Here is a 16,642-nt window from a genome sequence, read left to right as displayed (position 1 = left end):
GACCCCAGGACCATGACCCGAGCCAGAGGCAGATGCTTAAAAACAAAGCCAGCCAGACACTCCAAATCATTGATAATTTTAAAAGTATAATAACAATAATAATAAAGGAGAGAAAAATGCAATAGTTTAAAAATCCTCAAACAATTTACAATAAGGCAGAGAGAAAATGAACGAATAAAATATAGGTAAGAGCCAGCAATTGTATATTTTAATCCAAATCTATCAATAAATGGTCTAAACACACCTCTAAAAATACAGATGATCAGAATGAATTAAAAAAAAAGAAGACTTATTCCATACTTTCTGTAAGAAATCCACTTTAAATATAAAGAGAGAGGTAGGGTGCCTGGGTGGCTCAGTGGGTTAAGCCTCTGCCATCAGCTCAGGTCATAATCTCAGGGTCCTGGGGTTGAGTCACGAATCGGGCTCTCTGCTTGGCAAAGAGCCTGCTTCCCCCTCTCTCTCTGCCTGCCTCTCTGCCTACTTGTAATCTCTCTCTTTCTGTCTTTCAAATAAATAAAATCTTAAAAAAAATAAATAAGAAGAGAGGTAGAGTAAAAATAAAAGCATAAAGAAGAGGCAAGCTTTATCCAACAGAATGCTGGAGTAACTATATTAATTTCAGCAAAAGTATATTGCATAAAGCAGAATATGGATAATGAAAAGGAATATGTTATAATGATAAAGAGGTTACTTTTCTAGGAATTCTTCAAATTAAATGAAGCAGTTACTGATGTGAGATACAGACTAATTCACAATTAATTTCGCTAAGTACTATTTGTAAGTACTATTCTTTTAGCAACTGAGAGAATGAATAGGATAGTTAAAATAGGAATGACCTAAACAAACAACTTTACTAATGAACATTTATATATAATTTTGCAAAACAATAACAGTGCATACTCTTGTAAATGTGAAACACTCTTCAAGACAGACCATATTCTTGCCCATAAGACAATACTTAACAAATTTAAAATAGTAGAAATAACACAATGGGCATTCTCATCCTATAATGGAACTAAACTACAAATCAGTAATAGCAAAATATCTGAAATTGACACTGCTGTATGTGACAGTATTAATGCATCTTGAGAATATTATGCTAAGTGAAACAAACCAGTAACAAAAGTACAGATACTACACTATTCCACTTATGTAGGAAATGTCCTGGCATCGATGCTCTCAGGTATTAACCTTTTACCTCACTTTGAACTTGGAGCTATGACTTGCCATGACCAATGAAATAATAGCAATAGCAAATGGGGTGTAAACAGAGACTATAAAAGTACTTTAGCATCAGATATTGACAACTTTCACTATTCTTGGCACACTACTGGTTGATGAAAAACCAATGGCTGGTCTTTCCCATTACCCCAACTGAAGTCAAACTAGTTCCCAGATATATAAGTTTAGACTATCCTATACCAGAATAAGTCAACTCTAACCAAAAAAAAAAAAAAAAAAAACACCCAGCCACCTAGAAATCCCGAGTTTCTTTATGTATTTCAGTCTTGATTTTTTAGTTTCAAAAGTTGGTCAAGCCATGCTATTGAGTAATCTTGTTTTTTTATTCTCAAGTTGGCAGATTATATGGAAAATAGTCAGAAAACATATTTATTGATTTAATTTTTGAAAATCTTAGACCACTACACACTTCTTAGAATATCCAAAACCTGGAACATTGAGGAAAGCAAATGCTGACAAGGATATGGAGCAACAAGGGCTCTCATTCACTGATAGTGAATATCACTATAGTACACATAGTGATATAGTGATAGTGAATATCACTATGGTACAGCCATTTTGGAAGACAGTTTAGCAGTTTAACTGTTTAACTGGAAGACAGTTTAACATACTCTTATTATATAATCCAACAGTCACCCAATAGTAATTGGGTAAATACTCCTTGGTATTTACCCAAAGCAGTTGAAAACAGGTCCACACAAAAGCCTGCACCTAGCTGTTGCTAACAACTTTCTTCATAATTGCCCAAGCTTGAAAACCACTAAGATGTCCTTCAGTAGATGAATGGATACATACAGGTACAGCCAGACAATGGAATATTCAGTATTAGAAAGAAATGAGTGGGCACCTGGGTGGCTCAGTGGGTTAAGCTGCTGCCTTCGGCTCAGGTTATGATCTCAGGGTCCTGGGATCAAGTCCTGCATTGGGCTCTCTGCTCAGCAGGGAGCCTGCTTCCCTCTCTCTCTCTCTGCCTGCCTCTCTGCCTACTTGTGATCTCTGTCTGTCAAATAAATAAATAAAATCTATAAAAAAAAAAGAAATGCTGGGCGCCTGGGTGGCTCAGTGGGTTAAGCCGCTGCCTTCGGCTCAGGTCATGATCTCAGGGTCCTGGGATCGAGTCCCACATCGGGCTCTCTGCTCAGCAGGGAGCCTGCTTCCCTTCCTCTCTCCCTGCCTGCCTCTCTGCCTACTTGTAATCTCTCTCTGTCAAATAAATAAATAAAATCTTTAAAAAAAAAAAAAAAAGAAATGAGTTACAATGCCATTAAAAGATATGGAGGAACCTTAAATCATATTACAAAGTGAAAGAAGCTAATCCAAAATGGCTACATATATGATTACAACTATATGACATTCTGGGAAAGACAAAACTATTATGAGAGGAAAAAGATCAGTAGTTGTCAGGGGATGGGAGAGGAGGGATGAAAAGATAGAGAACAGAGGTTTTAGTAGAGTAAAATTACTTGGCAAGATATTATAATGTTAGGTACATGTCATTATATTTGTTCAACCCACAGAATGTACAACACCAAGAGTGGACCCTAGTGTATACTATGGACTTTGGGTGTTGTTGATGGATCTGTGTAGTTTCATCAATATAACAATATACCATGCTGGTTGCCATAATAGGGATGGCTATGTGTGGGTGGAAATGGGGAGTATATGGGAAATGTTTGTACTTTTCTGTCAATTTTTCTGTGAATTTATAACTGCTCTGGAAAACTTAAGTCTTATAAAAATCTTTAAACTCAACTGTCTCTAAACATTTTTTATATTGCTATTTAATTTTATATGTTTTTTACTTGTTCTGCTCTCAAAGTCCCTGGTTTCTCAACAGATTTTATCACTTCCTATTTTATTGACAAAATGGAGATTATCTGATATGAATCCCCTCAATTTTCATTCCCCTAAACTCTCTATATAACTCCTTTTCTTCATTTCTGTTTCCTTCCTTCTGGACAAAATTTAAACTATCACTGCTGGTCTATGTCTTGAAAAGTCTTATCACTAGTCACTTCCGTATTGTAAGACTTTTTTTTTTTTTTAAAGATTTATTTATTTGAGAGAGAGTGTGTGGTGGGGAGGGGCATAGGGAGAGGGAGAGGGAATCCTAAGCAGACTCCACACTGAGAGGAGAGCCCCACATGGGGCTTGATCCCATGACCCTGAGATCATAACCTGAGCTGAAACCAAGAGTCAGATACTTAACCAACTGCTCCACCTAGGTGCCTGCATAGCTCTTTTTTTCCCCCCCAAATCTTCTATCTTCAGTAACTAAAAATGTGAAAAAAGGTCCTCATATTTTCCTATGTTAGAAACAAACTTAGAAAATCCTAAAGAGTCCACAAAAAAATCTTAAAACTAATACAAAAAGTTAATGAAATTATGGGATACCAGATCAATATATAACTTCTGTTGTATTTGTATATATAAAAAACTATCAGAAAGAGAAATTAAGAAAACAAGCTCATCTACAATTGCATCAAAAAAAAATACCTAGGAATAAATAACAGGAGATGAAAATCCTATACACTGAAAACTACAGGAAATTAATGAAAGAAACTGAAAAAGACACAAATAAATGGAAAAATATTCTGTGCTCATGGATTGAAAGAATTAATTGTGTTCCAATTATATTGCCCAAAGTAATTTATAGGTTCAATGCAATCATTTTCAAAATTACAATGGCATTTTTCACAGAAATAGAACACATAATCCTAAAAACTAAAAGCATCATGCTCCCTGATTTCAAACTCTATTACAAAACTATAGTAATCAAAACAGTATGGTTGGCAAAAAACAGATACATAGATCAATGGGACTGAATAGCAAGCCCAAAATAAACCTACTCATATATGGACAATTAATTTATGACAAAGGATCCAAGAACATTCAATGTGAAAAGGACAGTCTCTTCAGTAGATGGTGCTGCTGGGATAACTGGACAGCCACATGCAAAAGAGAATGCAGCTATACCAGTATCTTACATCATACACAAATTTAACTCAAAATGGATTAAGGAGTTGAAGTTCTAAAACACCTTGAAGAAGACATAGGCAAGGTATCCCTAATAGATGGTTCTTGGGTGATCCCACACTCATGGCTCAGTCGGTGGTCTCACCACTGAGCTCCATGGAGGCCATCCAATCTGTTGAAACTGAGGCAGTGGCCCTAATGATCCCAGAATCTCCTTCAGGGTCATTTTTCTCTCTTTTTGAATAACATATATACCTGGATCAACTCTTTGCCCTGTCTTTTCAAATCTAAGAAGTTCAACAGTCTTTCTTCATTTCTGCTTGCTTCAGTTCAAACTGGCAGTGTTTCTGCTCATAAAATCCCATAAACTCTTTATCCAGTGGTTGTTCAAATACTGCTGTGTTTTCTTCAGAACAAGCTTTCTCTCTCTCTCTCTCTCAGCAATACCAAAAGACTGAGAATTTTCCAAATCTTCAAGTTCTGGTTTATTTTCACTTAACAATTTATCATTTCTCATTTAACTGAAAGTAGTCAGGAGCCAAGCCATTCCTACAACACTTCTTAGAAATCTCAGCTAAATATCCAGTTTTATCATTCACATATTCTACTTTCCATAAAGCACCAGAGCACAGTTCGTCTAAGTTCTTTACCTCATTGCCATCTGAGACATCCCCAAAATTGCCCTAAATGTCTGAATTATTTCTAGCACGAGTGCTTCCACAGTAATTTTTTTCTCTATGTAAGCATTTTAAACTTTTATTATCAACTTTTCAATATTACCGAGAGAATAAAAAGTAATAGCTGTAACAAACTATAAATATTTAGGGATAATTTTTCTTTATTTCTTCAATGTTAATGTTTGTATGGTATATGTGTCTGTAATGCTTTAGGTTTATAAAGCATTATGAAGACTAATCTATAGACATGCAGATTACCAAAATATTAGAAGTGTGTTTCCTGTCTGATAAGTTATTGATAAATTCAATTTTAATGTACTCTGACCCGAAATAAATTATTTTTTCCAGTGGGACTCATTTTATATATGACTTCATAGTTCTTGAACATTAAGCCATACAGAATTTACTGCTAGATGAACAATTATAAATCTTAAGACTTATTAGAACTGAGTAGCTGTGGGTAATGCTAATAAAGGAGAACTAGTGTTTAAAAAAAAAAAAAAGGTGTGGGGTGCCTGGGTGTCTCAGTGGGTTAAAACCTCTGCCTTTGGCTCGGGTCATGTTCCCAGGGTCCTGGGATCGAGCCCCACATCCCCCACATCGGGCTCTCTGCTCAGCAGGGAGCCTGCTTCCTCCTCTCTCTCTGCCTGGCTCTCTGTCTACTTGTGATCTCTGTCTGTCAGAGAAATAAATAAAATCTTAAGTAAATAAATAAATAAATAAAGGCATAACTAGATCTTAGTACACTTAGTTGGAGCAACACATTTTGAAAATAAACTTGCTCGATTTAAGTTAATGTCCCAAAGCTTTTAAGACCTGATATCTATAATGCTGTTCCATTGTGAAAATGGAAATAAATTCAGCATGATAATTTATAATAATATGGAATAAATATGCAAAAATAGTTCATATTTTATTTCTTTAATAAATACAAAGAGGACAGGTATTTAATTATCATAATTTAAAAATGAGTCTTACTGCATAGTGATAATTTACATCACAATATATTAGACTAATTTTATTATCCCAAGTACCTATAGATTGTTAAACACTCAAAATAATCTCATTCTTAAACCATGTCACCATAAATGAATTATAAAGGTAATAAAAGCTTATATTATTTCTAATCTTAGCTTTATCTGAATAAATTAAACTACTTTAGATGTTAAATCTAGTTTTATAAAAGAATGTTAAAAAATTAGGGTAAAGTATTTTGGTTTTTACTCTCCTGACCTTTTAATATTTAGTGAAATCACCATATAACTAATTATTTTATAGCTGCACCTCAATTTGAATAACAAATGTGTTCCAGAAAGCACTTATGACCCTACAGTTTCTGAAAATATGATCATGTTTTCAGTATACTTGATGTAATTGTTAGTTAAAATAGTTCTGGGATGACTCCTTTTTTTCCTCTAAATGATAGAATAATTGAGAATCATCAATAATCCCTTAGATACTTTAACTCAACATTCATGAACACATGTAATGTACTGTGAGTTAGCAGGTGAGCGTCAAAGCATCCTGTTTTCTTGCTCCAACATCAACCTTCAGTGCTCTAATTCAAAATGGTCATCAAGGTAATGTGTATGAAATCACTTCAGATTTACTGAAATTATTTTTTGGCATAGGCATGGAAGAAACAGTTTTAGATGATGGGTAACTGCTTTCAGATATTTCTAAATTTTTTTTTTTCAATGAGTATATCAAATGCTTAATAAATGAAGGTCTAGACACAAGGATACGTAGGAAAGACCATAATGTTTTCTGCCTTTGTAAGACCAAAATATATTTTGTTTTGCTAAAGGTGGAACTAAAGAAGTTCATTGGATCCTCTGACAAAATTGAGATTATAAGTCCCTTTATTAAAGAATTTTTTACATTAAAATGTTTCTCAGTGGGGCGCCTGGGTGGCTCAGTGGGTTAAGGCCTCTGCCTTTGGCTCAGGTCATGATCTCAGGGTCCTGGGATCAAGCCCGGTATTGGGCTCTCTGCTCAGCAGGGAGCCTGCTTCCTCCTCTCTCTCTGCCTACCTCTCTGACTGCTTGTGATCTCTGTCTGTCAAATAAATAAATAAAATCTTTAAAAAAATATGTTTCTCAGAAATATAGGTTTCAAAGAAGACTTGTACAAATTTTAACACAGATTATTCTTTCAGGGTTTGAACTACTGAAGACTTGGAGCAGAGCCTCAGGGAAAGGTCAGGTCAACAACCATCTAGAAATATCTAGGTAGTACATGGCTGCCGACTGAGACAATATGGAATCTTATTCCTGGAAGACTATTCTTTGCTGAAGGAGTAATTTGCTACTTTGTTGGAAAAAGACAGTTTTTTATCTGTGCTTCATTTGCACTCAGGAATCTGACTCCAAAGAGAAGGTTCTGATTCCTATTTGGGAAAATTTCAGTTTGAAAAAGATAATAAGATATTTTTTAGAGAAAGAATTATTTTATCTAGAGAAGAGGCACACAACTGCATCTAACAGCCTTCGGATAGCAGGACTATACATGCAGACATGAAGGTTAAAGCATAAAAACCTAACATAAAATGTATGTAGGTTTGTAACATTCACTTTGCAATATCCTACAGAATATTTCAGAATCACATAACAGAAGTTTGTAATTTTATAGTAGACTTTAAAATTGAGGGATCCTTAATTTGAAAAATATATATATATATTTAATTCCTTGGTCACATATTCACCTAAAACAAAGGTCAGTTTAACTTTTCTGTTAAGTAATGATAAGTCTTGGCAGGTCATATGATCTCTGTTACAGTGACTTAACTCTGCCTTAGTGCTTAAGCAGCTATAGATAGTAGGTAAACAAATAGATAAGATGTGGCATTGTTCGAATAATACTTTATTTATAAAAACAGGATGTGAGCTGGATTTGGCCAGTAGTCCATAATTGCCTACTCCAATATAATGTATTATTTTCAAAGCATTTTATCAATAAAAAACAGCTTTAAATTTGAAACCATATTTTTAGATTGTAAGAAAGTAGCATAGTAAAAACCATACAAACATTGAATGTCGTATGATTTGTTTTTCCATAGCAAAATAGATTTTTTTCTTTTTATAGTTAAAAGTAGATATGTATAAATTAATTATGGTATATAAACCATGAGTTACATTTAGATGCCAGTGTCTATAAAGAGAATGAATTTATGCAAAGAAATAATCCATATTTTCCATACTAGACTTCATAGTATAGTGGTAGCTATATACACTTAGCAGATGTATCCAGTTCTTGGATTCATGGGCAAAAGATTAGAAACTAACAATAATAGAGACATCTTAAGGATTTTTTTTTCTTCTCCACATTGTCATATCACTATGTTGCACATCTTAAACTGACACTACATATATGTCAATTATATCGCAATATAGTTGGAAAAAATTTTAAAAAACCAATTACCACTTCTACAATTGTTTTCTATCTTCATAAAATGTGTTGATGTATTTCTTTTGCTGTTACATTCTACCATGTCTTCCTTATTCTAGAGGTTTCACTTACTATATTTTTTAAAAAATTTATTTACTGTCACTTTAATGAGGCTCTGTGGAGAAAAGCAATAGATGCATAGGGTAATCTAATTTTTTCTTTTGTTTTCCTTTCTCCTGTTTTCTTTCTTTCATATTTTTTTCTTTCATAATTTCTGTATTATAAAAACTTATTCTTTAAATACTTCTCTTATATACAAGTGTTGGAGAAAAATGTCTGTTATTATTTTTAAAAGCCTACTGTTGTTTTATACCTTTATAGAGTCAATTTTTATTTATTTCATTTTATTTAAATTATTTTAGTTAACATACAGTGTAATATTAATCAATTTTTAAAAGAAAACATGCATCTTATCTCCTATGTTTCCATTCCCTTTTCTGCAGAGGCAACCACTTTTATTTAACTTACCATTTGATTAGGCTTCATATCACTAAATGGCATGCTTGTATTTCTAATTCCTGATATCATGCTGTGTATAACATCTAGATTACTGGATCATCTGTGTACACATATATAAAATGAATATATACAGGTATATAAGTGTGTGTATCTATACATATACATATATATAACGTTTTAAGCACTTTTAATGACTTTTCAATAGGAATAACAGGGTTTTTTCTCTCTCCCACTCACATCACACATTGTTATCCTTCGCTTTTGCTTTTTGTCTCCAAGGAGTTATATTAAAGTGTGTATTAGATAAATATATATTCAGTGTTTACACATATTGACTCTGTATTATTCAAAGCTGTGAAGTCCATAAGATTTGGCTTTTTTTTTTATTCCATGCATAAATTTGTGTTATTCCTGAATTGCTGATAGGCTGGATTTTTGTTTTTTTGGTTTTGTTTTTCAAATTTTCTGTATACCTTTCATTAATTGAACCATAATTCTTTTGCCAGGGTTCTACATTGGTAAATCTCATCTGGAGGGTGTCAGTTTTATTCACTTAGAGAATTTCCTCCTGCAGTCCTCTAAAATCACTGTTCTGGTGACTCAATATCCTTACTTTCTAATCATCACATTTTGAATATCCTTTCTCCATGCTCTTGGGGATCCTCTTTCCTATCTTCTATTTCAGTTCCCTTGTTTTATGTATTCTGTGTCTTTCTCTTTCTTTGTTTACTGCACATTTCAGCAGAGTGTTTTGTATGGAGAGAGGTGGAATGGAAGCTATTTTTTAAGACTTTAGTTATTGGAAGTGCTTTCATTTTACCTTCATCCTAGATACATTATTGAGGTGAGTATACATTCAACAAATCGGTAAGGAAATCTCCACTTAAACTTTGAGAGGCATTGTTCCATTTTCTTTCTTTCAGTGTTGCTGTTGGATTATTTCAAGCCATTTTGATTCTTGATCCTTTATTTTCCTCACTATGAAAGCTTATCAGACCTTCTGTTTGTCTTCAGTGTTCTAAGCATCAATGTGCACACTTGATACAAGGTTCTTCACTGCCCTCACCTTCCAGGTGCCTGCCGTGACTCAGTCATTAGACACATTGGTCATTGGGAAGAAATGACTCTGCAGGGTGGAAGAAAATTTAACTAGCTGATCTGAAAATAGGAACATGTCTGGAATCAAATTTTAAAAAATGAATGAGCCAGGTGATGGGTATTATGGAGGGCACGTATTGCATGAAGCACTGGGTGTGGTGCATAAACAATAAATTCTGTTAACGCTGAAAAGAAATAAGAAAGAAAAGAAATTCTTTTAGCATATGACCAAACCTAAAATAAATAAATAAATAAATAAATAAATAAATAAATAAATAAGAAAGTGATCTTTGCCTTTGAGTCATCCTTAGCTATGTTCCCCTTTCAGAGTTCTGCTGGCAGTCTGAACATTTTGAAATTGTATGGTATAAATGGAGTTAGCTTTGGTCTTCCTCATTGTCAGCTTATGTGTTAGGCCTCCCGGCCTTTCTCTCCCAACACAGATATTCTAAATGTTTTGTTACGTCTACTTTTCAGTTAAAATTTTGTTATTATTTTCTATTCTTCTCATCCATATGCCTATATGTTTAATGTAAACTTAAGGCAGAAAAACCAAACCAAACCAAAACAGATTTTGTTTTTAAATACAAAAAAAAAAAAACAAAAACCAAACAAACAAACAAACAAAAAACAGTAAATAATCACAAGAAGGGAAAAAAAAAGATATGTATTTAATATGCCATATTTTTGCATTCCATTTTTATTTTTGAAAATTAGTTTTAACAGAAATATGTTTTGGCAATTAATCATCATTTTGTTAACTTTGCCTGGTGCAATTACATACCAAGATTCAGGCTGTTACCCAGTTTAGGTAAATTTTCTTCTTCTACATCATTGAAAGATCACTTTTGTTTCATAAATTCTGTCCTACTTTTCAGAGTGATTGAAATGTCACCTAGATGGGTTGCCTGGGTGGCTCAGATAGCTAAGCATCTGCCTTCACTTGGGATCATGACCCCAGGGTCTTGGGATCTAGCCCCGTATGGGGCTCCCTGCTTGGCAGGGTGCCTGCTTCTCCCTCTTCTTCTGTTATTCTCCCTGCTTGTGCTCTCTTGCTCTCCCTGTCAAATAAATAAATAAAATATTTTTAAAAAGAAGAGAAAAGAAGTGTCACCTCGAAATCATAGTGGGAGACAAACCATGAGAGACCCTTGACTCCTAGAAACAAACTGAGGGCTGCAGAAAGGTGGGTGAGAGGATGAGGTAACTAGGTGATGGGCATTAAAAAGGACATACAATGTGATGAATACTAGGTGTTATACACAACTAATGAATCACTGAACATTGCATCAAAAACTAGTGATGCATTATATGTTGAATAGGTGAATTTAAATTGTAAACCCCCCCCCCAAAAAAAGAAATGTCACCTAGATATTGTTATTAGTATATTTTTAAAAATTTAAGAGAGAAAAGGATAACAGCACTATTTATTTTTTGTCATTATGTCTTAGTAAATTATTCTTAGAATATTTCCTATAAAGTGATATAATGTTTAGTAATGCTTGAGAGTGAGGTAGCTATATCTAAAATGCCTAATCATAATGTAAAATGTTGGCTCCTGGCATTAACCTTCATGAAACATTAAACTTGCATATATTTTTGGGTGGAAAATTCAAAAATACAATAGAAATTTTATTTGGGGAATAATCATTAAAAATTTAACAACCAAAATTTTTCTGATTATTGTTAAGGATAGAGGAATAAGTCACCATCATTTTGACCAAATTAACAAATGAGTCATTTATTATAAAATAGTATCTAGGGCTTTTGCTTGTTTCTTTATAAACTGGTTGCTCACATATGTTACTCTTACCTTCCTTTAGTGTCCCTTCCATATTTCAGTGTTTGACTTGGTTTGATTTGATTTGTGCTCCATTAGACTAGCCCAGTTCAGATTCTCATGTCTATCTCAGGGTTTTCCAGGGAAATCTATCTCTATCTATCTCTTTGTCATCTATCAGGAAGATTTATTTTAAGGAAAAGTAAGTCAGTTTTGTAGAAGCAATTATGGATGATGTCAAGTCCAAAATCCTTAGGGCAGGCCAGCAGGGTAGAAATTCTGACAAGAGTATGTTGCAGTCTTGAATCTGTAGGCTGGAAGCTTGAGCAGAATTTCTGTATTGTAATCAGGAGAGCAGAGTTTCTTCCTATTTGGAAACTTCTTAAAGTCTTAAAATAATTGGATGAGGCCAAACAACCCACATTATGGAGGATAATCTGCTTTATTCAATGTCTACTGACTTAAATGTTAATTAAATCTAAAATTACCTTCACAACAATATCTAGACTGAAGTTTGAGCAGATAACCTGGCACCACAACCTAGCCAAGTTGACATCTGAAATAACCATCAAACTACCTCATCAGTTTATATATATGTTTTGTAAAAATATATACATGTCATATATATTTTATATTTATTTTTTATATATGTATATACATATATATATATATATATATTTAGACAGACATTTCAAACAGATAAATAAAAAAAGATGTGGTCTCTTAGGCACAGAATTTCATGTAGCAAATTTTTGGAGAGAATATTAACTAAGCATAGCAAAAACTGATCTTTAAATTAATATTCAATTATGGAAAGCTGATCAAACAAATTCTTAGAACTGCCTTGGAATTAATTAAAAAAAGCATCTATCTGAAAGCCAAACTGTTTTCAAACATTTTTACCAGACAAGTTGAATTTACAGTATTTGGTTCCTAAATACAAATTATTTAGTTAGGGACTAATCCTTTTTCCTTAATCTTTTTTATTATCCGGGTTTCTGGGATGATGTATTGGGTTTTAACTGATTCACATTAAGGGCCTCTTATGATATTAATATCAATCTGTGTCCTATCTTTTATCTTTTACCTGCCGTACCCAGAGAACAGCTTTTTTAAAAAGTCATTCAATTTTTTGAAACAATTTTGTTCCTTGTATACTTTCACTTTGTTTATTTGCTTTATATTTTTCCACTTATCAACTCTAGTTCATCTGATATTTAATTTTTTTTCATCAGCATCTACTTATAACATACAAATCCGATTACCAGAGTTGCCAGTGGTGACTGATTTACCTGGGGGTAAAACAATAGGAATAGAATAGAATAGAATAGAATAGAATAGAATAGAATAGATGTACAAATATACGATTTAAAAAATATTTAGGGAATATTCACTGAAAACAACTTCACAATTATTATTCACTTTAATTTCCTTAAGTTAATTTTATATTTGAGACTCCTTTTCCCCTAAATTTATTTCTTAGAAAAAGTTTTAATGCCAATGACAACTGATTTAATATCCTTTAGGAAAGTCCATGTCAGATGTTGTGTGAAATCAGCCTATCTTGTCACAGATACCTTATCAAGCCTTTGTACTCTAGGGGATGGAATTTACTTTCTGACCCTAGTTACTGATTATTAATACACAAAAGCAAGAGGATGGGCAACCTTAGAAACCTAAGGTAATGGGAATGTAGCTGTTAATCATATAACTATTTTTTAATGAATTTTATATGACTAGATAACTTTTAAAGTTTCTCAATCAGCTGTACCATGGATATATTTCTTTCTTCCTGTTTTTAGTAAATGAACAGTGGATGCCAATTTATGCTGTGTTGTTTCCCTTACTTGTTCTGATGAGAAATAAGTAGAAATACAAAATCTAATCATTTGCATTTATTAAAAAATTAAAGAGACATTTAATTTTTTTAATATGTGGCCATTAGCCAATAAAATAGAAATTATTATTTTAAATCTCAGGGCTGTGATAGAATGGTTTCATTAACGGCCCTAATTCCTTGACTCTACCGAAGGCACACCCTTTGCAATGGGGCTTTGCAGATTTTCTCTCAAATGATTGAGTGTAATTTTTCATATCTTGATTCTGAGCTCAGATATGTGACTTGTTTTGCCCTTTGGTATGTTAGCAGTTGTGATAAATAAGGGCTAGAAAAGAACTGGTGCCTTCATTTTGAAAGCACACTCAGGCTACCCACTGGAAGGATATAGGAGAGAGATGAAGCAGCAAGTTGCTCCAGCCAAAAACCACCCCATTTTCAGATTCTTAATTCCCCAGACAATGACCAAGTGAAACTCAGATATTCTAGAGAGCTAGGTGACACAGAAGATTTGTCCAGCTGAATTGCCAGTCCACAGATTCAAAATAAAATAAGTTCATCTTGTTTAAAGCCACTGTGTTTTGGAGTGTTTTCTTATGCTACATTAATGTAGTAATAGACAATAAAGGAGTAAGATATTCAGATTTTTATATTTCTCAGGGAATAATCTGTGTAATTTCTTTCACTTTTTGGAAGTGTGTATGTATTTGTGGATACATGAACTTACTTATTCAAACTCATTCTAATTCCCCTTCCCCTTATAATTATATTATAATAATTATAAATTATAAACTTATAATTTATATAAGTTGTGCTGTATTTTCCTTTGTGTTTAAAGTTTTAATTTATATATTCATATTGTTTTGAGGTTATATCTATCTCTTTTTGTCTCACTTACCATTACATTTTTTAAATATATCTGTGCCATTCTGTGTACATATTGATTGTTGACTATAAATGATTTGTAGAATTCCATATTTTATACAAGTCATGCTCTACTTATCCATTGTTCTAGAGATGGAAATTATGTTGCTCTTTATCTTCCCACTACCATAAAAAATATTGTAATGAAAATCTTCATACGTATCTGTAGAAGCAATTTTGATAATATATAAGTATATATGTCTTCATATATTTATGTGTATGTATATAAAATATATTTCTCAGCATATCACTGAGTAAATTTATTTCCCAAGAGACTACTCTACTGTTGATAAAATATCTATTTTGTACTTTTTAATTACAATGCTTTTTTTTTCTAATTTTGTTAAGATGGAGGCATTTAACTAAAGTAGTACTTAAAAAAAAAAAATACGGAGATTATGTTTACGACCACCCACACATGCATCTTCTTTCACATGAATTCTACATAAGAGAGAACCATTTTAAATTATATTAGGGGAGATTTTGGTTTCAATCTGTGAGATTATTATAAATTTAAATAGACTCCATGGCAATAATTGAGGGATTGCCTAAGTGAGTTTTTTTTTTTTTTTTGAAAAATAATTTGCAATTATCTCTTAGAATATGTGAATATAGAAGTTGGAACAAGTGGTCTCTTGCTCATTCTATCCAGCATTGGCTCTCAATGATAACCAAAACCATTATGAAAGAGACAATAACATCATGTCATCATTTAAGAAAACAGAAATATATAAAAGAACTGTGGGAAAACATTCAAATAAGAAAGTAGGCCCATATGGTGAAACAAATATAATCATTATAAAATTTTAAAAAACAGGTTTTTTTTAAAGATTTTATTTATTTATTTGTGAGAAAGAGATCATGAGGGAAAACAGGAATGGGGGGGAGGGGCAGAGGTAGAGAGAGAAGCAGGGTCCCTCGCTAAGCAGGGAACCTGACACAGGGCTGGATCCCCGGACCCCAGGATCATCATCTGAGCTGAAAGCAGATGACTGACTGAGCCAACCAGTTGCCCCCCAAACAGAGACAATCTTAAAAATATTCATAATTATCTGGAGATGACCCTATTTATATCTTAGCATATATCTTTTTAGAACTATATCTGCACATTTTTTAAGAAAATATTAAAAGAAACTTTGCCATTAACCAAAAATGAAGATGAAAGATTGTTCTACCTGTTCATTTTTCTTAAGAAAACTATTAATATTCTTGGTGGGACCACTCAATTCTTTAGATAGTTTTTCTCTCACCGTTTCAATTTTTCAAAATATTTAACACCCTTAAACCTTATATTCAAAATGCTTTAGAAATGGAAGAACATCTTAGAATTGACAATATTTTCTTTAGTAATTTCTCGCCTTAGAAATAAATAATTCAGTCTAGCTCAGTAAACCCAATTGTGCAACAGTGCCAGTTGTGTAATTATCAGCCTCAATAGGGTGTGAAAATTTCTCTTTGAATAAGGATCAGAAAGTTCTTAAGGTGTTATCTTTTACTGTTCTTTCCATGTACTGAACCCTCATTGCATTACTATAACTGCTATCTTCTGTTGAATTAAAGAGTTTTATTAATTGGGGTGAAGTCAAGAGGCAAACTTTTCCCTATGAAAGACTAGGGTCCTTAAAACAAAGGAAAAGATGGAGAAAAAAAGAAAGGATTCTTAAACCATGCTTTGCAGTTTTATGACTTATCAATTTCCCTCTTTCTTTTGGTTGCTAAGTGGATTCACTTAGCACTTACTGAAAACCAAATAAATTATCATTGACTATTATCGGACAATATAATATACTGCCTCATATATATCACTTATATTATGAATATATTAATAATTAATATATTATTAATCTGTACTTAATTTGGTGACACAGGATAAGCAACAAAGTACCCTTCATTATTTTTTTTTTAAGATTTTATTTATTTATTTGACAGAGAGAAATCACAAGTAGATGGAGAGGCAGGCAGAGAGAGAGAGAGAGGGAAGCAGGCTCCCTGCTGAGCAGAGAGCCCGATGCGGGACTCGATCCCAGGACCCTGAGATCATGACCTGAGCTGAAGGCAGTGGCTTAACCCACTGAGCCACCCAGGCACCCCCCTTCATTATTTTTTATAAATGGATTAGTATTTAAGTAATTATAATATACATGGAAAAATATTATATTGCCCTCAATTTTATATTTTAGAAGTTGAATAGAGAAGGCA

This window comes from Mustela nigripes, chromosome 2 (assembly GCF_022355385.1).
Source record: "Mustela nigripes isolate SB6536 chromosome 2, MUSNIG.SB6536, whole genome shotgun sequence".
In the NCBI taxonomy this organism is placed as follows: Eukaryota; Metazoa; Chordata; class Mammalia; order Carnivora; family Mustelidae; genus Mustela; species Mustela nigripes.
Note: the sequence above shows the minus strand (reverse complement) of the source record.